Genomic DNA, 24,157 nt, shown 5'->3' on the forward strand with positions numbered 1-24,157 from the left:
TTTCAGGCCTACCAGTTTGGCTTACTAGGAACTCATAATATTGGCTTAGATGCAGTTGCACCCCTAAAAAATAAAAACATTTCTCATAAGAAACTAGCTCCATGGTATACATAAAATACCCGAGCTCTGAATAAGCTTCTAGAAAATTGGAACGGAAATGGCGCCACATCAAACTGGAAGTCTTCCGACTAACTTGGAAAGACAGTACCGTGCAGTATCGAAGAGCCCTTACTGCTGCTCGATCATCCTATTTTTCCAACTTAATTGGAAATAAAAATAAAGCCCAACCAATTATCCTAAACTAAACACAGGTGCAACTAATAAACAGAAAAGGTGGAAAAGAGATCAGTGGCAGCTAGTAGGCCGGTGACGACGACCGCCGTGCGCCACCCGAACAGGAAGGGGAGCCACCTTCAGTAGGAGTCGTGACAGTCTGTAGGTACTGTCACAAAGTCCAAATTCAACACAGTTGTCATTGACTTGTTGGATATTGATTTCCCACTGAGCAAACTTTTCCTGTACTTACAGCATTCTAATAAATTATTTTCTATCAGATTTTTTTTTGGTAGACCTCATTGTGTTATTGAAAATGTTGTCTGATTTTTGATTTGGGAAAACCTCAACAAACAAACAAGGAGAGAAGCTGAAAAGTCCAAAAACCATCCCAAAATAAAAGTTAATGGGATTCTAACTCAAGACTTTAATTTTGTATCCACCACTATTAAAAATGTCCTTGTAGACTCTGTCAGGGAACTGTCTCAAGGATTTTCAAACAAGAACACAACTCTCACTCCTATGGAAAATAGCAAATAAATATTCAGAATATCCGAAGTTTCAGCATCAGCAGTGGACAGTATTATCGGCTGCTTCATGAAATCTACAACAAAATATTTACAGTGCCTTCAGAAATTATTCACACCCCTCAAATTTTTCCAAATGTTATTGTGTTACAGCCTGAAATTAAAATGGATTAAATTGAGATTATGGCCTTATTTATCTTTTTTACTTCACAAATTACTAAAAAATGAACAACAGAAATGTCTTGAGTCAGTAAGTATTCAACACCTTTGTTATGACAAGCCTAAATCAGTTCAGGAGTGGAAATGTCTTTATTAAGTCACATAATAACTTGCATGGACTCACTCTGTGTGTAATAATAGATTCTTACATGACTACCTCATCTCTGTACCCCACACATACAATTATCTGTAAGGTCCCTCAGTCGAGCAGTGAATTTCAAACAACAGAGATCAGGGAGGTTTTACAATGCCTCGCAAAGAAGGGCACCTATTGGTACATGGATAGAAAAAAAGCATGGGGAAGTTATTAATTAACTAAATAGCATCATACACCAGGCCAAATCTACACTGGAGTTGCTTACCAAGAAGACAGTGAATATTCCTGAGTGGCCGAGATACAGTTTTCACTTAAATCTGCTTGAAAATCTATAGCGAGACTTGAAAATGGTTGTCTAGCAATGATCAACAACAAATTTGACAGAGCTTGAAGAATACAGAAAATAATATAATGGGCAAATATTGTACAATCCAGGTGTGCAAGTTCTTAGAGACCTATCCAGAAAGACTATGTAATCACTGCCAAATGTGATTCCAACATTTGTTGTGAATACTTATGTAAATGAGATATTTCTCTATTTCATTTTCAATAAATTAGCAAAAATACCTATAAACATGTTTTCACCTTTTCATTATGGGGGTAATGTGTCTCCCAATAGATAAGTGACAAATGTTTTTTTTCCAATTTTGAATTCAGGATGTGGCTTATTAGAAGATCCAGGATATCTTACTGCTGTTCACTCTATTGGGAGTGTTGTTATCAAGCTCACTCAATGAAGCTAACTCAAGATGGTACGTCTAGTGTGTGTGTGTGGATATGAGTACTACTATTACTGCTCAATCTGATGTAATTTGCTCTGCATGCACTGCATCTGTATTATGGTTAAGTTCACATTGTTCACACTGAATAGAAACACAAAATAAAACAATATTATGAAACATGTATGATGTAATTGAAACAATGCGAAACATGTAAGATTAATAAAAAACAATGTCTTATGCTTGATAGTTTATTGGAGGATCACAATATGACACGTCAACCATACAACCATTCAATTATTTTATCCACTAACTTGACCAATCAACTATCATGTGTCAGGACATAAAGTACATGTTCATGGATAAAACATATATTCTTCAGAATGTTGATGAGTTCTTCTCAGTACCAAAGTACCAATTAACTGTATTACTGTTGTTTTTTTGACAATCATTGATGGATGGATGTTGGAATGATTCACTGAGGTAATGTTAGTGATGACTTCAGAGGTGATATGGAGACTGAAATATGGAGACTGAAAAGGATCCTTGGCATACCCATGCTGGTCGCTTCTCACCCAACAAGGTCCTTGGCTACGTTCCAAAGCTCGCCCCAAACTGTTGAATAGAGTTTTAAATCATCTTTATGGAAAATACCTTTTTTAAAAGCTAAACATTTGAAAATGACTCCAAAATTTTTAAAAACATTTTCAAAACATATCCCAATTATAAGTGACTACCTTTTGAACCTACTGTTGTAAGACCAGTATTTGACTACTATTTAAAAAATATTTTCCCTCTACGAAACATGATGCTAATTAACTGTAGAGATGGAGTTAGCCATGTTACTCCCTTCACATTTCCTACCACCCTCTGCTAACCTCCCGTTTGCAATTTACTGTTGCTCAGAAAGACAGACAGGCAGACAGATAGATAGATAGATAGATAGATAGATAGATAGATAGATAGATAGATAGATAGATAGATAGATAGATAGATAGATAGATAGATTGATAGATATTTTATTTCACCTTTATTTAACCAGGTAGGCTAGTTGAGAACAAGTTCTCATTTACAACTGCGACCTGGCCAAGATAAAGCATAGCAGTGTGAACAGACAACAACACAGAGTTACACATGGAGTAAACAAAAAACAAGTCACTAACACAGTAGAAAAAAAGAAAAAAAGTGTCTATATACATTGTGTGCAAAAGGCATGAAGAGGTAGGCGAATATTCACAATTTAACAGATTAACACTGGAGTGATAAATGATCAGATGAACATGTGCAGGTAGAGATACTGGTGTGCAAAAGAGCAGAAAAGTACATAAAATAAAAAGAGTATGGGGATGAGGTAGGTAAATTGGGTGGGCTATATACCGATGGACTATGTACAGCTGCAGCGATCGGTTAGCTGCTCAGATAGCAGATGTTTAAAGTTGGTGAGGGAGATAAAAGTCTCCAACCACAGCAATTTTTGCAATTCGTTCCTGTCACAGGCAGCAGAGGACTCGAATGAAAGACGGCCAAATGAGGTGTTGGCTTTAGGGATGATCAGTGAGATACACCTGCTGGAGCGTGTGCTACGGGTGGGTGTTGCCATCGTGACCAGTGAACTCAGATAAGGCGGAGCTTTACCTAGCATGGACTTGTAGATGACCTGGAGCCAGTGGGTCTGGCAACGAATATGTAGCGAGGGCCAGCCGACTAGAGCATATAGGTCGCAGTGGTGGGTGGTATAAGGTGCTTTAGGATGGCACTGTGATAAATTGCATCCAGTTTGCTGGGTAGAGTATTGGAAGCTATTTTGTAGATGACATCGCTGAAGTCGAGGATTGGTAGGATAGTCAGTTTTACTAGGATAAGTTTGGCGGAGTGAGTGAAGGAGGCTTCGTTGCGGAATAGAAAGCCGACTCTGGATTTGATTTTAGATTGGAGATGTTTAATATGAGTCTGGAAGGAGAGTTTACAGTCTAGCCAGACACCTATGTACTTATAGATGTCTACATATTCTAGGTCGGAATCATCCAGGGTGGTGATGCTAATCGGGCGTGCGGGTGCAGGGAGCGAACGGTTGAAAAGCATGCATTTGGTTTTTCTAGCGTTTAAGAGCAGTTGGAGGCCATGGAAGGAGTGTTGTATGGCATTGATGCTTGTTTGGAGGTTAGATAGCACAATGTACAAGGAAGGACCAGAAGTATACAGAATGGTGTCGTCTGCGTAGAGGTGGATCAGGGAATCGCACGCAGCAAGAGCAACATCGTTGATATATCCCTGTGGCACCCCCATAGAGACTGCCAGAGGACCGGACAACATGCCCTCCGATTTGACACGCTGAACTCTGTCTGCAAAGTAGTTGGTGAACCCGTCTGCCGATAAGAATATGCCGAGATAGATAGATAGATAGATAGATAGATAGATAGATAGATAGATAGATAGATAGATAGATAGATGGCTTACATGGTGCTTCATCTTCTGAGGCGCTGGTCTTCAGAGCAGCCAACTTTGCCAAAAAGGCAGCCTTTCCACCTTTTACATCATCCTCCTGCAGGAGAGCTGAGGAAGAAAGATTTTTCATTTTACTAAATTATATCAGATTAAACCCGGGTAGTAAAGTAGTACACATTCACAAACAAGACATACCTTCCTCAGAGTTATCTTCAGTGAGGGAGCTTGCTAACAGGACACCCACTAGAGCGAACAGCAGTAACATACTCTGGATCTTCATCCTTTGCTAAAACACATAGAGCACATCTTGTTAACACACACACACACACACACACACACACACACACACACACACACGTCCACCTACACCTCCCCATCCATTCCTACCTGTCCACTTGTATACACCTGCCCACTCCTATACACCTTTGCAAAGAAGATTCTCAGTGAAAACAAACATACCTCTTACAGTTGGACGATGCTGTCTGATTGATGGCTGTTTATCTGGAAGATGTCTTCTGGTCTTCAGTAGTAGTGTGGTGTCTCTCTGCCCTCTGCAGCCCTGTTTTATACTCTTTCTGCAGCTACTATACCTGCCCCACCCATCCACACCTCTCACAGCTGATTAACAAACAAAATGACATTACAGTTATGGCGATAACCGCAGTGATGCACAGCCTGAAGATTATGACCTCCCTCCAGGCAAAACTTCTGTCAATATTATGGTTTCCTAGTTATTTCAACTGAATTTCTGACCTGGAGCTTGGATAGACTTGAATTTATAAATGGTAGTAGCACTTTATTCTAAGGTTGTATCCATAATCCATTCATAACACATTTATGAAACCAATCATTAAACCTTTTTATTCATTTTCTTATAACTTTATTTAACCAGGTTAGTCTCGTTGAAATAAAAATATCATATTCAAGAGAGACCTGGAACAAGACAGCAGCATCAAATCATATTGTTTTTGTTACATAGGCCGAAAACAACAGGTGTAGGTAGACCTTACAGTGAAATGCTTACTTACGAGCCCTTAACCAACAATGTCGTTTTAAGAAAAATAAGTGTTAAGAAAGTATTTACAAAAAATAAATGGATGTAAAAAAATTAAGATGAAAAATAGATAACTAACAAATAATAAAGGAGCAACAATAAAAACAACTTTTAGGGTGGCTGAAATCTTTGGAAATCTTTAGAGCCTTCCTCGGACACCGCCTGGTATAGATGTCCAGGATGCCAGGAAGCTTGGCCCCAGTGTACGCACTACCCCCTGTAGCAACTTGTGGTCGTAGTCCGAGCAGTTGCCATACCAGGCAATGATGCAACCAATCGCAGTTGCCATACCAGGCGGTGCTGCAACCAATCAGGATGTTCTCGATGGTGCAGCTGTAGAACATTTTGAGGATCTGAGGATCCATGCCAAATCTTTTCATTCTCCTGAAGGGGAATAGGCATTGTTGTGCCCTCTTCACAACTGTCTTGTTGTGTTTGGACCATAGTTTGTTGGTGATGTGGACACCAAGGAACTTGAAGCTCTCAACCTGCTCCACTACAGCCCTGTCGATGAGAATGTGGGCGTGCTCGGCCCTCCTTTTCCTGAAGTCCACAATCATCTCCTTTGTCTTGATCACGTTGAGGTATATGTTGTTATCCTGGCACCACACTGCCAGGTCTATGACCTCCTCCCTATAGGCTGTCTCATTGTTGTCGATGATCAGGCCTACCAATGTTGTGTCATCGGCAAATTTAATAACAGTGTTGGAGTCGTGCTTGGACATGCAATCATGTGTGAACAGGGGGTACAGGAGAGAACATAGCACTCAGGATCAACGTGGCAGATGTGTTGTTACCTACCCTTACCACCTGGGGTCGGCCCATCAGGAAGTCCATGATCCAGTTTCATAGGGAGGTGTTTAGTCCCAGGGACGTTAGCTTAGGGATGAGCTTTGAGGGCACTATGGTGTTGAACGCTGAGCTGTAGTCAATGAATAGCATTGTCACGTAGGTGTTCCTTTTGTCCAGATGGGAAAGGGCAGTGTGGAGTGCAATAGAGATTGCATCATCTGTGGATCTGTTGAGGCAGTATGCAAATTGGTGTGGGTCTAGCGTCTCTGGGATAATGGTGTTGATGTGAGCCATGACCAGCCTTTCAAAGCACTTCATGGCTACAGATGTGAGTGCTACGGGTCTGTAGTCATTTTGTCAGGTTACCTTGGAGTTCTTGGGCACAGTTATGGCTGTCTGCTTGAAACATGTTGGTATTACAGACTCGGTCATGGACAGGTTGAAAATGTCAGTGACGACACTTGCCAGCTGGTCGGCACACGCTCGGAGTACACGTCCTAGTAATCCACCTGTTTCAAGGTCTTACTCACATCCGCTACGAGAGAGCGTAATCACAGTCGTCCGGAACATGATCTCATGCATGCTTCAGTGTTGCTTGCCTCGAAGCGAGCATAGAAGTAATTTAGCTCCTCTGGTAGGCTCAACCCATCAGTTTCAGACAAACAGCCACATGACATGAACCAGACGAAGATATATCAATATAAAAAGCTGCACGTCAGTAATGTACATGTACAGAACACAGGTCAGAAAAAAACTGAATGCAATACGTCAAAAGACAGGCTCACTATGGTATCAAAATGCTTCAGGTAAAACAACATCCTTGCATAAATAAGGCAACGCCAACTAGTGACATCGATAACAACTAGAAACAACTAAATGTCTCAACAACTTGTTCATCTATTTGTGCTTTGAACTTCTCTAGGGACACCAGGCCATGGAGTTTTAGGTTGGCTTGGAGGGAATTCCAATACAAGGGGACTGATTAGTGAAAATACTTTTTTCCAAGCTCTGTACATTTGTTCAGGACTGTTAGCTTAAAACAAGATTGGTATCTGAGCTTGTAAGTGTTTTCATTTCGGGCTAATAGAGAGCAGATAAAATGACAGTTTTTCTAAAATGGCTTTCTATATTAGAATGTACCAGTGTTATAGCCTGTGTGTTGCTAGCTATGTCCACCCGACAGCAATGTAGACATCACATGATACAGTCAAGAGCCTTCAGTGTATTTATTGAGGCTTGACCTTAAATATTATTACTATAGTCCAAAACTGTCATGTATTGTCATGTTGTGTCTTGTTTCTGTCCTTTCTCTTCACCCTGTCTCCCCCTGCTGGTCGTTTTAGGTTACCTTTTCTCCCCCTCTTTCCCCCAGCTGTTCCTTGTCTCCTCCTAACTACCTCGTCACCCCTTTTCCCACCTGTTCCCTTTTTCCCTCTGATTAGTCCTCTATATCTCTCTCTGTTTTTGTTCCTGTCCTTGTCGGATTCTTGTTTGTGTTGTTCATGCCTGAACCAGACTATCGTCATGTTTGCTGCAACCTTGTCCTGTCCTGTCGGAACCTGCCGGTCCATCTGAGCCTACGTTTGTTTTCTTATTAAAGAAGCTCTGTTTACGTTAATTCGCTTTTGGGTCCTCATTCACGCACCGTAACAGAAGAATCCGACCAAGAATGGACCCAGCGACTTCGGCTCCTCTCCACTCAGCCGTCGAGATCCAGGGAGCGATGCTAGGCAGACACGAGCAGGAATTGTCTGCTGCTCGACATGCCGTTGAGACCCTGGCCACCCAAGTCTCCAACCTCACAGAACAGGTTCACCATCTCCGCCTCGATCCACCGGCCACTTCCAGGGCTTTCGAATCTCCGGAGCCCAGAATCAATAACCCGCCGTGTTACTCTGGGGAGCCCACTGAATGCCGCTCGTTCCTCACCCAGTGTGATATTGTGTTTTCTCTCCAGCCCAACACTTACTCCAGGAGCACTGCTCGTGTCGCCTACGTCATATCTCTCCTTATTGGACGGGCTCTTGAGTGGGGCACGGCAATCTGCGAGGCAAGGGCTGAGTGTACTAACCAGTATCAGGACTTTAAGGAGGAGATGATACGGGTTTTTGATCGATCTGTTTTTGGGGAGGAGGCTTCCAGGGTCCTGTCTTCCCTATGTCAAGGTAATCGATCCATAACAGACTACTCTATTGAGTTTCGCACTCTTGCTGCCTCCAGTGGCTGGAACGAGCCGGCTTTGCTCGCTCGTTTTCTGGAGGGTCTCCGCGCAGAGGTAAAGGATGAGATTCTCTCCCGGGAGGTTCCTTCCAGCGTGGATTCCTTGATTGAACTCGCTATTCGCATTGAGCGACGGGTTGATCTTCGTCACCGAGCTCGTGGAAAGGAGCTCGCGTTCTCCGTTGCCCCCCTCTCCGCATCACTACCATCTTCCTCTGCCGGCTCGGGTGCTGAGCCTATGCAGCTGGGAGGTATCCGCATCTCGACTAAGGAGAGGGAACGGAGAATCACCAACCGCCTCTGTCTCTATTGCGGTTCTGCTGGTCATTTTGTCACTTCATGTCCAGTAAAAGCCAGAGCTCATCAGTAAGCGGAGGGCTACTGGTGAGCGCTACTACTCCTGTCTCTCCTTCAAGATCCTGCACTACCTTGTCGGTCCATCTACGCTGGACCGGTTTGTCAGCTTCCTGCAGTGCCTTAATAGACTCTGGGGCGGAGGGCAGTTTTATGGACGAGACCTGGGCTCGGGAACATGACATTCCTCTCAGACAGTTAAGGGAGTCCACGGCCTTGTTCGCCCTGGATGGTAGTCCTCTCCCCAGGATTCAGCGTGAGACGCTACCTTTAACCCTCACTGTTTCTGGTAATCATAGCGAAACCATTTCTTTTTTAATTTTTCGTTCACCTTTTACACCTGTTGTTTTGGGCCATCCCTGGCTAGTTTGTCATAATCCTTCCATTAATTGGTCTAGTAATTCTATCCTCTCCTGGAACGTCTCTTGTCATGTGAAATGTTTAATGTCTGCTATCCCTCCTGTTTCCTCTGTCTCTTCTTCACAGGAGGAGCCTGGTGATTTGACAGGGGTGCCGGAGGAATATCACGATCTGCGCACGGTGTTCAGTCGGTCCAGGGCCACCTCTCTTCCTCCACACTGGTCGTATGATTGTAGTATTGATCTCCTTCCGGGAACCACTCCCCCCCGGGGTAGACTATACTCTCTGTCGGCTCCCGAACGTAAGGCTCTCGAAGATTATTTGTCTGTAGCTCTTGCCGCCGGTACCATAGTCCCCTCCTCCTCTCCCGCCGGAGCGGGGTTTTTTTTTGTTAAGAAGAATGACGGGTCCCTGCGCCCCTGCATAGATTATCGAGGGCTGAATGACATAACAGTGAAGAATCGTTATCCGCTTCCTCTTATGTCTTCAGCCTTCGAGATCCTGCAGGGAGCCAGGTTTTTCACTAAGTTGGACCTTCGTAACGCTTACCATCTCGTGCGCATCAGGGAGGGGGACGAGTGGAAGACAGCGTTTAACACTCCGTTAGGGCACTTTGAATACCGGGTTCTTCCTTTCGGCCTCGCTAACGCTCCAGCTGTCTTTCAGGCATTAGTCAATGATGTCCTGAGAGACATGCTGAACATCTTTGTTTTCGTTTACCTTGACGATATCCTGATTTTTTCACCGTCACTCCAGATTCATGTTCAGCACGTTCGACGTGTCCTCCAGCGCCTTTTAGAGAATTGTCTTTTTGTGAAGGCTGAGAAGTGCTCTTTTCATGCCTCCTCCGTCACATTTCTCGGTTCTGTTATTTCCGCTGAAGGCATTAAGATGGATCCCGCTAAGGTCCAAGCTGTCATTGATTGGCCCGTCCCTAGGTCACGCGTCGAGCTGCAGCGCTTTCTCGGCTTCGCGAACTTCTATCGTCGTTTCATCCGTAATTTCGGTCAGGTGGCAGCCCCTCTCACAGCCCTTACTTCTGTCAAGACGTGCTTTAAGTGGTCCGTTTCCGCCCAGGGAGCTTTTGATCTCCTCAAGAATCGTTTTACATCCGCACCTATCCTTGTTACACCTGACGTCACTAGACAGTTCGTTGTCGAGGTTGACGCGTCAGAGGTGGGCGTGGGAGCCATTCTTTCTCAGCGCTCCCTCTCTGACGACAAGGTCCACCCTTGCGCGTATTTTTCTCATCGCCTGTCGCCGTCGGAACGTAACTATGATGTGGGAAACCGCGAACTGCTCGCCATCCGCTTAGCCCTAGGCGAATGGCGACAGTGGTTGGAGGGGGCGACCGTTCCTTTTGTCGTTTGGACTGACCATAGGAACCTTGAGTACATCCGTTCTGCCAAACGACTTAATGCGCGTCAGGCGCGCTGGGCGCTGTTTTTCGCTCGTTTCGAGTTCGTGATTTCTTATCGTCCGGGCTCTAAGAACACCAAGCCTGATGCCTTATCTCGTCTCTTCAGTTCTTCAGTAGCCTCCACTGACCCCGAGGGGATTCTCCCTGAGGGGCGTGTTGTCGGGTTGACTGTCTGGGGAATTGAGAGGCAGGTAAAGCAAGCACTCACTCAAACTCCGTCGCCGCGCGCTTGTCCTAGGAACCTTCTTTTCGTTCCCGTTCCTACTCGTCTGGCCGTTCTTCAGTGGGCTCACTCTGCCAAGTTAGCCGGCCACCCTGGCGTTCGGGGTACGCTTGCTTCCATTCGCCAGCGTTTTTGGTGGCCCACCCGGGAGCATGACACGCGTCGCTTCGTGGCTGCTTGTTCGGTCTGCGCGCAGACTAAGTCCGGTAACTCCCCTCCTGCCGGCCGTCTCAGGCCGCTTCCCATTCCCTCTCGACCGTGGTCTCACATCGCCTTAGATTTTGTCACCGGACTGCCTTCGTCAGCGGGGAAGACTGTTATTCTTACGGTTGTCGACAGGTTCTCTAAGGCGGCTCATTTTATTCCCCTTGCTAAGCTTCCTTCTGCTAAAGAGACGGCACAAATCATCATCGAGAATGTTTTCAGAATTCATGGCCTTCCGTCAGACGTCGTTTCGGACAGAGGTCCGCAATTCACGTCTCAATTTTGGAGGGAGTTTTGCCGTTTGATTGGGGCTTCCGTCAGTCTCTCTTCCGGCTTTCACCCCCAGTCTAACGGTCAAGCAGAACGGGCCAATCAGACTATTGGTCGCATCTTACGCAGTCTTTCTTTTCGCAACCCTGCGTCTTGGTCAGAACAGCTCCCCTGGGCAGAATACGCCCACAACTCGCTTCCTTCGTCTGCGACCGGGCTATCTCCTTTTCAGAGTAGCCTCGGGTACCAGCCTCCGCTGTTCTCATCTCAGTTCGCCGAGTCCAGCGTCCCCTCCGCTCAGGCTTTTGTCCAATGTTGCGAGCGCACCTGGAAGAGGGTCAGGTCTGCACTTTGCCGTTATAGGGCGCAGACTGTGAGGGCTGCTAATAAGCGTAGAACTAAGAGTCCTAGATATTGTCGCGGTCAGAGAGTTTGGCTCTCCACTCAGAACCTTCCCCTTAAGACGGCTTCTCGCAAGTTGACCCCGCGGTTCATTGGTCCGTTCCGTATTTCTCAGGTCATTAATCCTGTCGCAGTTCGACTTCTTCTTCCGCGATACCTTCGTCGCGTCCACCCGGTCTTCCATGTCTCCTGTATCAAGCCCGTTCTTCGCGCCCCCGCTCGTCTTTCCCCCCCCCCCCCCCCCATCCTTGTCGAGGGCGCACCCATCTACAGGGTCCGTAGGATTTTGGACATGCGTCCTCGGGGCCGTGGTCATCAGTACCTAGTAGATTGGGAGGGGTACGGTCCTGAGGAGAGGAGTTGGGTTCCATCTCGGGACGTGCTGGACCGTGCGCTGATCGAGGATTTCCTCCGTTGCCGCCAGGTTTCCTCCTCGAGTGCGCCAGGAGGCGCTCGGTGAGTGGGGGGGTACTGTCATGTATTGTCATGTTGTGTCTTGTTTCTGTCCTTTCTCTTCACCCTGTCTCCCCCTGCTGGTCGTTTTAGGTTACCTTTTCTCCCCCTCTTTCCCCCAGCTGTTCCTTGTCTCCTCCTAACTACCTCGTCACCCCTTTTCCCACCTGTTCCCTTTTTCCCTCTGATTAGTCCTCTATATCTCTCTCTGTTTTTGTTCCTGTCCTTGTCGGATTCTTGTTTGTGTTGTTCAAGCCTGAACCAGACTATCGTCATGTTTGCTGCAACCTTGTCCTGTCCTGTCGGAACCTGCCGGTCCATCTGAGCCTACGTTTGTTTTCTTATTAAAGAAGCTCTGTTTACGTTAATTCGCTTTTGGGTCCTCATTCACGCACCGTAACAAAAACAGATGGAAAAGTACAATGAATCATCTATTTTAGGAAAAACGAAATTGTGCCCGTAGTAAAGCCCAATACGCAGCTTGCTTTTACCAACAAGGTGCTCTACATGGGGTGTGAAGCTCAACTTCTCATCCACCTGATCTCCCAAATCATTGAATGTTATTACTTGTTCCATGGAATGTCCTTCCAAGGTAGTAATGACATGGTTTCAGAGTGTTTAGCTTTGGAAAATAATAGGCATTTGTTTTAGAGGAATTATGAACAAGTGTTGAATGATGTGTTGAATGATGTTAAAAGTTGTGAGCTTTTTCAAAAGCCAAACTGCTGCTACTCGAGTAGAGAATAGTGTAATCCACATAAAAATGTACATTAGCCTTCTCCATATGTCTTCCAATGCTGTTGATATATTTAGTGTATGCATAAGCTGGAAGTATAAGTATTAAGTGTTGTTGTCCATTAGTTCACTCCAATTCAGGGAGGGGTGGTAGGGTAGGGAAAAAAATAGTAGTAAACACGTTGCAATCATGTAGTACAATGTACAGTCAGAAAGAAGTGTAGCAGTTAATACCAGCAGGCCCCGGGAGCAATACATTTATAAAAACCAAAAGCTTGACTTAGAAGAGTTCCAGTGTTGGATTGCCACAGCCAGCTAGCTAACATAGCATCCCTCTCTTTTTGAGCCGGGAGTTTGAGTAGGCTCAACTACCCAGCTGCATTCTCTAGATAAGTGATGATGAAAAAGTACAACTAAATATAGCTATCTCTCTCTCTCTTTCTCTAGCTTCTACTTCATTTTTATGTTCAACCACTGTGTTTCTCTCTCTTTGACTCAACCACTCACCACATTTGATGTACTGCAGTGCTAGCTAGCTGTAGCTTATGCTTTCAGTACTAGAATGATTCTCAGATTCTTTGATTGGGTGGATAACATATCAGTTCATGACTGCAAGAGCTCTGATAGGTTGGAGGACGTCCCCTAGAAGTTGTTATAATTACTGTGTAAGTCTATGGAAGGGGGTGAGAACCATGAGCCTCCTAGGTTTTGTATTATCAGAAAATGTTATTCATTGGACCTTTCATGTGACTGAGAGACTGCTTATCAACATGGCAATCACGTGCTCTCTCGATTGTTAGTGGAACATCTTATGGATCAATTTTGCAAATGTCTATTTCCTCAATTACATTTGCAGAAACAGTGTATCAGCCATTTTTTGGGAAAGTTCTATTTTCACAGGAAACGAGAGGGAGCTTGGTTAGGAAATATCAGGATCCCGGTTTCTGGCATTAATCCCTAGTGTGTACAGAGTTATGTGTGCTGCCATGTTGTCTTGTAATTCAGCAGAAAATAGCAGAAAATAATTATGTTTAATTAATTAAAACCTCTTAGAGCTACCCCCCTACTTTTTTCAATTTCCACCTGAAGACATAACCAAATCTAACTGCCTGTAGTTCTGGCCCAGAAGCAAGGATATACCAACATACGTTTTTTATTTGTATTGTTGTTATCATCATCTTTAAATGAACAAGATAAAACAACATTCAGATAGGATGATGGGGACACTTTCAGTGAAAAATATAAGAGGGCAACAGTACTTGTGCAAAGTTTCAGAATGATAACTTCCAAAATGAGTGTGCTACATGACATTTATCATGAAGTCACCCAGGTGTCCCACTCAAGTAGCCCAAATGTACCCAAGTGGCCAAATTGGCGAAGGTATACATTTTGAAACAAATAACTATATACAAAATGCCAAAATGGTATTCTAACACAGGCCCCCAAAAAATGGAGAAAAAAATATGGGGAAAAAAATACGAAGAAAAAAATATATACATAATAACATGGGTAACTATTTACACGCTTTCAATATTTGGAAGACCCTTGCCAAACCTCTACACAATATTGTGCTGCTGATGCCAGGTGCCATAGCAGTCTCTTTCTGCTGTAAAGTGTGTATCAACAGGTATAATAAACAGATATATATAGAGTACAGGGAACATAAGGTTGAATATATTATTATAGACCTGCTAGATCTACTGTCTCTTTTATATTATGACATTTCAGCTAGATCTCCTCTATCTATTATATTATGACAGACCAGCTAGATCTACTGTCTTTATTATATTACAACAGACCAGCTGTATCTACTGTCTCCATTTCACTTTGGCCATTGTTGTGGGCCTGCCCTCCCCTCAACAGCCTCAAATAGGCTATTTCATGTGGGTTGGGGTGGGGCGGCAGACACGCATCTCACATTTCATTGCATTACGTTTTTATATATTGCTTCTAAAATGTAAAAAAATCATAAATAATATTTTATACTATTAATTTCAAACAAGGGCATTAGCATGAGAAGAACTTACCAGTCCAAAACATGTCCTCTCCATTCAAAAAAATATTCCTCCACTTGGAATCGCTAAATGAATCGTCCTACAACCATCTCTGTCTCACTTTTCCGATCAATTTCTTCTAAAATTGTGTGTACACCTGTATATCTAGACTTAGATTTCCCTGACTTAGTCACCATACTGATTGATATATAAACAGCTGAATCTGCGCGTTTAACAAACAATGCTGTGCGTAGCTCCTTCCAGTATAAAACTTCAATAGCGAATGACTCTCTTCACTTCGGAGTTTACTACATGGGTTGGTCTTCCAACACATAACCATTGCATATTGCCGTTTACCTCAGCTCATTGGCTATCTACCCAGCTACATTTCAAGACAATCAGTGGTCATTGGGTTAAAATACAGTCCATCAACGAAACAGTGATCATATCATTGGTGCACAGTGATGTCATTACTTGTTGTCTTCAAATCGGTTTCTTTCAGTCAATACGTCCCGCGAAATGGCCCATCAGGTTTGGTTGTGTTACAAACAAACCAGTTGATTGCAATGAAACCAAACATGACTGGAAAAGAGAGGTTAAACCATAGTTCTAAATCATGTTTTAACAGGGTATGACACTAGCATATAATGGGCTTTTGAAGACCGGAACACTCTATGGCCACAGCCTCTATTAATTACATTAAAGACCACAAAACTATAAGGTCTTTCACATAAGGCTGTTATGATCGAGATGGATTCTATCCACATCAATATGCAAAACTATATTTCAAAATGTCATGCTCCAGGCTAGGCATAATTGTCATTTCATTCATACCAGGTTGGCTTACTGGGAACTGATAATATTGCTTTATTTGGGCAGAGAACACGCTCTAGGCCAGGTATAGAAAGTGCATCATATTTCAGATCCACTCCCAACTGGAAATTGACAAAATGATACATATACGTACAGTTGGTAGTGAAACTCTACACTCATTGCATAATGTTCACATTTTGCTTCCTTAAAATGTCATCTCAAAAGGGAATAAACCGATCTACACAACCTACTCCACAATTTCAAAGTTAAAGAAAAACTATAGAAACATTTTGTAAGTCTTCACACCCCCAGAGTTAATGCTTGGTGGAATCACCTTTGGTAGCCATTACAGCTGTAAATCATTTCTATTAAAATTTTTACCAACTTTGCATTTCATACAGTGTTTTTGTCCAAATTCCTAGATCTCAATACATTTATGTGGGGTCCATTGATGGACAGCATTATTCAGGAATTAGGCTGGACCACTCAGGAACACGCAACACCTCTTGGAAAGCCATTCTGGTGTATTTGAGAAAATACATTTTTTATTATCCCGCTGAAAAAATACAACTATATCCCATTCCCCATGTTTGTTTCTGTGCATGCTGGCACTGAGGAATGAAGTAACTGTGTGTGTGAGGATAAAGCTGGGTGACGAGAAGCAAGTACAGGGAGTGAACATTTAATGAATAACGGACATGAAACAAACCACGTGGGAGCCCGACGAGCCGGTTGAGGCCTTGGAGTCCGATGAGCGGGCTGATGCGTGGAAGCCCAACGAGACGGCGGGAGTTGTGGTGTGAGCCTTTCGAGCCAACCGAGGCAAGGAAACCTCTCAAGTCAGCTAAGGCGTGGAAGCCTGACGAGCCAGCTAAGGCACCCCCGGTTCCTTCGACAGCTGCACACGGACCCAAAGTCACCAACCTAAACAAAAAACAAAACTCCCTGATGCTTCCAAAATTGGTGTCAGCATTCTGTGAGGACAGACGCTGGGAGACGGGAAGCAAGTACAGGGAATGAACATTTAATGAATAACGGACATGAACAAAACACGAACAGCGTCTGGACAAGGGAAATGAGGAATAGACAGATAAAGGGGACTCAATCAAAAATGTGAAGGAGTCCAGGTGAGTCCAATGAAGCGCTGATGCTCGTAACGATGGTGCCATGTGTTCGCAATGATGGGCAGCCTGGCGCCTTCGAGTGCCAGAGGGGGGGGGGGGGGGGGGGAGCAGGAGAAGGCGTGACAGTGGGAAAGATTCTTAAGGGTTTTTCTACATAAAATATCATACACAATTATTGCATTGGTGTCGTCCCTGATGTTTTCCTGAGCTTTCAAATGTCTCTTAGACAGACTTAAAACAATTACAGACAGATCATAGACATGGGTATAAGACAATGGGTGATGCTTTGTGGATGTTTTGTGGATATTACAATGCAGAGAGAAAGAAAATAAAGAAATAATAGAAAACTAAGCATGTAATAATAAAAGTAGTAATACATACACAATGACTATATACACGGAATACCAGTACAGAGTTGATGTGCAGGGGTACAAGGTAATTGAGGTAGATACTGTACGTACATGTAATGTAACTAGGAATAAAGTCAATGCATATAGCCCAGGTAGCTATTTGGTTTAATGACTTGGGGGTAGAGGCTATTCAGGGTCCAGTTGGTTCAAGACTTGGTGCATTGTTACTGCTTGTCATGCATTAGCAGAGACAACAATCTGTAGAAATGTAACCACTCTCAAATTCATAGACATAGCTATGGATGCAAGGACTGACCACCCATGATAGAAAAATTATAGTTTTAGCAATTTTTTCAGGCTCTGTAATGTTTGTTTACATTTACTTTGCATGCAAATATTGGAGTAAAACAAGTTTATATTTTGGGCTCTGATGGCATGAGTGGCATGAGGCATATATGAGGCATATATAACTTATATTCTTCAAGTATCAAAGGGTACATATCATTAATTAATATGTCCAAACATGGATATAGGAACTGCTGATTGCCCCTTTAAATTCCTGCCCAGGAAATAGTGTATTTTGGTGCTGTTACAAAGTCCAATAACAACACAGTTGTCACTGACTAGTTGGATATTCATTTCCCACTGGACAAACCTTTCCTGTACTTACAGCATTCTTATAAATTCATTTTCTATCAAGTTTTTCTGTGGCGGACCTCATTTTGTTGTTCATAATATTATTTTAGCCTTTAATGTTCCTGGACACTCCACATTCAGGAGGGGCAGGTAAAAGGAAGAGGGGTGGATTGCTTATGTACATGGAAGATAACATTAAATCCAATCTGATCGAAGGAAAACATGCCAATGACCTTGAATGTATGGGGTTGAATGTCTTCCCCTCCCTTCATATGTTTCTCACTATTATTGGCTTATTTCGACCAACTAACATCTGATGCCTTGTTAATTGACCATCTAAATTACGTTGTTAAAGAATGTGATCATAAGAAGGAGATCATCCTCATGGTCGATTTCAATATAAACTTGGACAATAAAACTTGCAGGAAAAAACTCATACCATTTCAACCTGAATCAAATCATAGAAGAACCAACCAGAGTAACACATACATCCCAGACTCAAATTTGGATGGTGTTTATTAACAGACCTGAACGAATAACTAAGTCCTTTAATTAGTAACTTGCATATCTGACCAAAATACTACATTAGTGTTTAGAAAACTCACTAGAAAGATATGTAATAGCCATATCAATGTGCAACAGTAACATCATATAATCCCTCAAAATGAGTAGAGTAACTATGATGCAGCTATAAATCAAATGAACTGGTCTGATCTGTTATGCAATGAAGACCCAGACATAACATTCCGTCAGCTTTTGACAAAGTGAATACTTATGTTACTAGGAAATTCCAACGTAAGCCAAGACGTAAAACCTCTCTACCATGGCTCAACAAGGACCTCTGGTGGCAGACTAGAGAAATGGGATCTTTCCTTGGAAAAAGCACTCAAGGCTGTTCAGAATGATGACAGACATATATTTACAGCACTGAGAAACAAGGTGGTAAATAGTATAAAAAAGGTAAAAGCAGAGTTCTTCCTCAGAGTGATCAATGAAGCTAAAGGAAATGGCAAAGTGATTTGGGAAAACCTCAACAAACTAAAGAGTAGAGGAGCTGAGAAATCAAAAAAGAAAACCCTGAATTACAAGTTAATGGGATTCTAACTCAAGACTGTGATTTGATATCCACCACTTTTAACAATGTCTTTGTAGACTTTGTTAGGGACCTGGCTCAAAGATTTTCAAAAAAGACCACTGCCCTCACCTCTATGGATAATAACAAACCAATATTCAGAATTCCAGAAATGTCAGCAACAGCAGTGGACAGTATTATTAGCTCCCTCTGGAACTCTAGAACAAATGTAAAAGTGTCTTCAGAAAGTATACAAACCCCTTGACTTATTCAAAACTGTGTTATGTTGCAGCCTGGATTTAAAAAAAAAATAGATTACATTTTGTGTCAGACACAATACCCCATAATGCCAAAGTGGAATTATGTTTTCAGAATTTTTACAAATTGATAAAAAATGAAAGCTGAAATGTCTTGAGTGAATACATATCCAACCCCTTTGTTATGGCAAGCCTAAATCAGTTCAGGAGTGAAAATGTGCTTAATAAGTCGCAATAAGTTGCATGGAGTGTCTGAGTTACAGTTTTGACTTAAATCGGCTTGAAAATCTATGGCAAGACTTGAAAATGGTTGTCTAGCAATGATCAGCAACCAATTTGATAGTGCTTGAAGAATTTCTTTAATAAAAATGTGCAAATATTGTACAATCCAGGTGTGGAAAGTTCTTACCGAGAAAGACACGACTGTAATGCCAAAGGAGATTGTAACATGTATTGACTCAGGGGTGTGAATAGTTATATAAATCAGATATTTTTGTATTTCATTTTCAATACATTTGCAAAAATGTCTAAAGACATGTTTTCACTTAGTAATTGTGGGGTATTGTGTGTAGATGGCTGAGAAAATATATATTGAATACATGTTGAATTCCGGCGGTAACACAACAAAATGTGGAATAAGTCAATGGGTATGAATACTTCCTGGAGGCTCTGTATAAACATTTGTTACTTTTAATCCCTTCGGTCACAATAGTGAAGAAAAAAAGAATTGTACTTTACAGGCTCTAGAGAAATTAAAGTTGTGCTTATTTTTTGACAAGTCATATATTATGCATTAAGGTGTTTAGTGTGATTCTGAAAAGTTTCATAATGATTTCTCAAAATGGTCACAAGACCACGAGCATCAATCTCCAAGGAGTACTATTACAGACAAATTACGCATCAGAAGTCTCTATTCAACAGCTCAAAAAACAAATACATTGCTGGAAGAATCTTATTTGTAAATACTATAATAGTTAAAGGGTATAGTTTACATATGTGCCTTCATTTTCAATACATTGAATACTTGATGCACGTGGTATATGAACATATCTTAGTGGTCACATTTGTGACCAATGGGAAAATACAGTGGCTCAAACCTATTATATACACTGAGTGCACAAAATATTAAGAACACATGCTCTTTCCATGACATAGACTTACTAGGTGAATCCAGGTGAAGCTATGATCCCTTATTGATGTCACCTGTTAAATCCACTTCAATCAGTGAAGATGAAGGGGAGGAGACAGGTTAAATAATATGTTTTTAAGCTTCGAGACAATTGAGACATGGATTGTGTATGTGTGCCATTTAGAGGGTGAACGGGCAATACAAAATATTTAAGTGCCTTTGAACGGGGTATCTATCAGGAATGGTCCACCATCCAAAGGACATCCAGTCAAGGCCTCAGCGGGCATCCAGTGGGAGGCCCCGAACTGCCCGCGTACATTTACTCAAAGCTGGTTGCTTGTCATTGTTAATAGACAACAATCATTTTTCCCACACTCACTTTAACAAATTCAAAATGACAATGCTTGTCTTTCTTAATTTGATCAGTTATACTTGAATGTGTGTTGTCAGTGTTTGTTGCTGGCATGTCATGCCTACGTTAGCTAATCCTACCAATTAAAAAAATCATTAAAGTAATTGTCAATATCAGTGGGTTTTGTGATGAATGAGTCTTCTGGTTCAAATAATTATGGTGCTGAGTTTGCATTTTAGACGCACATTTTTATTTAAGGTGCTCCAAAGCATTTTACTATCATTCTTTATATAATTTGTCTTTGTTCATAGTATAGTTTGTTCTTCTTTTTATTCAGTTTAATCACATGATTTCTCAATTTGTATTACGTTTTCCATTTGGTTGTGCAGCCAGACTTATTTGCCATTAATTTTTACCTCATCCCTCTCAACCATAAAATGTTTCAAATCCACTGGGATTGAACCCTTTTTACAGTTGTTTTCTTAATGAGTGTGCTTATTAGTAACAGGAATAAGCAATTTCATGGCTACTACAGTATATTGTGATCACTACATACAATGGATTTAGATACTGCTTTAAAGCACATTCCTGCAGCATTAGTAAAGATGTTATCAATAGATGTTGATGATTTAATTCCTGTGCTGTTTGTAACTACCCTGGGAGGTTTACTGATAGCCTGAACCAGTTTGCAAGCATTAGTTACAGTTTGAAGGTTTTTCTTGAGTGGGCAGCTTCATGAAAGCCAGTCAATATTTAAATCACCCAGAAAATATACCTCTGTTGATATAACATACATTAAGAAGCATTTCACAGATACTGACTGTTAGCACTTGGTGGTCTATAGCAGCTTCCCACAATAATGTGCTTTAGGTGAAGCAGATGAACCTGTAGCCATATTACTTCAACAGTATTTAACATGAGATCCTCTCTAAGCTTTACAGGAATGTGATTCTGAATATAATCAGCAACACCTCCACCATTGGCATTTCTGTATTTTCTGTAAATGTTTTAACCGTGTATTGTTACCACTGTCAAAGGTATTATCTAAGTGAGTTTCAGAGACAGTCAGAATATGAATGCCATCTGTTTCTAGTATGTTATTAATTTCATGAACCTTGTTTCTTAGGCTAAATTTGTTAATGTTGGACGCATTGGATTCGAAATAGGCCAGCATGTCAGGTGCGTGAATGAGGACCCAAAAGCGAATTGACAAAACAGAGTTTCTTTAATGACGAAACACACGTAGGCTCAGATGGACAGGCAGATTCCGACAGGACAGGACAAAGTTAGATGAACAGGCAGATTCCGACAGGACAGGACAAGGTTGCAGCAAACACGACGATAGTCTGGTTCAGGCATGAGTAACACAAACGAGAATCCGACAAAGACAGAAGCAGAAACAGAGAGAGATATAGAGACCTAATCAGAGGGAAAAAGGGAACAGGTGGGAAAAGGGGTGAACGAGGTAGTTAGAGAGGACAAGGAACAGCTGGGGGAAAGAGGGGAAGAAAAGGTAACCTAATACGACCAGCAGAGGGAGACAGGGTGAAGAGAAAGAACAGGAACAGGACACAACATGACAATACATGACACAGCATCTCTGTGGACCCTTGTAGAGTCCGTGCTCTGACGAATTAAGGTGTTCCTAATGTTTTGTACACTCAGTGTATATTTAAACCATTTACAGAGTTAAATGGATGTGATAGGAGAACACTGAGTATGGATCAACAACATTGTAGTTACGAATAACCTATTTACAGAGTGAAAAGAGGGAAGTCTGTACAGATAAAACATATTTCAAAACATGCATCCTGTTTGCAACAAGGCACTAAAGTAATACTGCAAAAAAGTGGCAAAGCAATTCACTTTTGGGGGAAATCCAATACAACACATAAGAGTATCACTCTCCAAATTTTCCAGTACAATGGAGTCTACAACATTTTATGGGTATGTTTGTAATAGTTATGTAATTGAGAGTTTTTGAGGATAAAAAAATAAACAAAAACCAAAAAATGTCAAATAAATTTAAAAAAAGAAGTAAGCACAAACAAAATCCGAGAGGAAACCTGGTTCAGTCTGCTTTCCACCTGAAACTGGAAGATTCATTCATCTTTCAGCAGGAAAATAACATCATACACAAGGCCAAATCTACCTTGGAGTTGCTTACCAAGAAGACAGTGAATATTCCTGAGTGGCCGAGTCATTAAAACTCAATTTTCAACCACTCGACATAGTTCTTGTTAACAAACTATCGTTTTGGCAAGTCAGTTAGGATATCTACTTTATGCATGACAAAGTAATTTTTCCAACAATTGTTTACAGATAGATTATTTCACTTATTATTCACTGAATCACAATTCTAGTTGGTCAGAAGTTTACATACGCTAAGTTGACTGTGCCTTTTAACAGCTTGGAAAAATCCAGTAAATTGTGTCATGGCTTTAGAAGCTTCTGATAGGCTAATTGACATAATTTGAGTCAATTGCAGGTGTACCTGTGGATGTATTTCAAGGCCTACCTTCAAACTCAGTGCCTCTTTGCTTGACATCATGAGAAAATCAAAGGAAATCAGCCAAGTCCTAAATTGTAGACCTCCACAAGTCTGGTTCATCCATGGAAGCAATTTCCAAACGCCTGAAGGTACCACGTTCATCTGTACAAACAACAGTACGCAAGTATAAACACCATGGGAGCACACGCTCAAGAAGGAGACACGTTCTGTCTCCTACAGATGAACATACTTAGGTGTGAAAAGTGCAAATCAATCCCAGAACAATAGCAAAGGACCTTGTGAAGATACTGGAGGAAACAAGTACAAAAGTATCTATATCCACAGTAAAATGTGTCCTATATCGACATAACCTGAAAGGCCGCTCAGCAAGGAAGATGCCAATGCTCCAAAACCACCATAAAAAAGCCAGACTACGCTTTGCAACTGCACATGGGGACAAATATCTACTTTTTGGAGAATTGATGAAACAAAAATAGAACTGTTTGGCCATCATGACCATCGTTATGTTTGGAGGAAAAAGGGGGATGCTTGCAAGCCGAAGAACACCATCCCAACAGTGAAGCTCGGGGGTGGTAGCATCATATTGTGGGGGTGATTTGCTGCAGGAGGGACTGGTACGCTTCACAAAATAGATTGCATCATGAGGCGGAAAATTATGTGGATATATTGAAGCAACATGTCAAGACATCAGTCAGGAAGTTAAAGCGTGGTCGCAAATGGGTCTTCCAAATGGGCATTGACCCCAAGCATACTTCCAAAGTTGTGGCAAATGCCTTAAGGACAACAAAGTCAATGTATTGGCTTCAATCCTATTGAAAATGTGTGGGCAGATCTGGAAAAGTGTGTGCGAGAAAGGACGCCTACAAACCTGACTCAGTTACACCAGCTCTGTCAGGAGGAATGGGCCAAAATTCCCCCAACTTATTGTGGGAAGCTTGTGGAAGCCTACCTGAAACGTTTGACCCAAGTTAATATAATATAATATAAAGGCAATGCTACCGAATTCTATTTGAGTGTTTGTATACTGCTGACCCACTGGGAATGTGATGAAAGAAATAAAAGCTGAAATACAGAATTCACTCTACTATTATTCTGACTTTTCACATTCTTAAAATAAAGTGGTGATCCTAACTGACCTAAGACAGGGAATT

General features: G+C 42.0%; 2 long non-coding RNA genes across 2 annotated transcripts in view; one reads left to right on the top strand and one right to left on the bottom strand.

Annotated features, from left to right (window-relative positions):
* The window catches only part of LOC149975741 (uncharacterized), a 105,224-nt gene that overhangs the window by 67,102 nt on the left and 13,965 nt on the right, over window positions 1–24,157 (top strand). The window lies entirely within an intron of this gene.
* LOC118940402 (uncharacterized) lies at window positions 2,076–4,886 on the bottom strand. Its single transcript, XR_016487765.1, has 4 exons — window positions 4,740–4,886; window positions 4,476–4,566; window positions 4,293–4,388; window positions 2,076–2,450 (listed from the first exon to the last, which is right to left on the bottom strand). It is a non-coding gene; the product is annotated as an uncharacterized LOC118940402 (long non-coding RNA).

This window comes from Oncorhynchus mykiss, chromosome 17, assembly GCF_057628025.1.
Source record: "Oncorhynchus mykiss isolate SJ-2025 chromosome 17, ASM5762802v1, whole genome shotgun sequence".
Classification (NCBI taxonomy): Eukaryota; Metazoa; Chordata; class Actinopteri; order Salmoniformes; family Salmonidae; genus Oncorhynchus; species Oncorhynchus mykiss.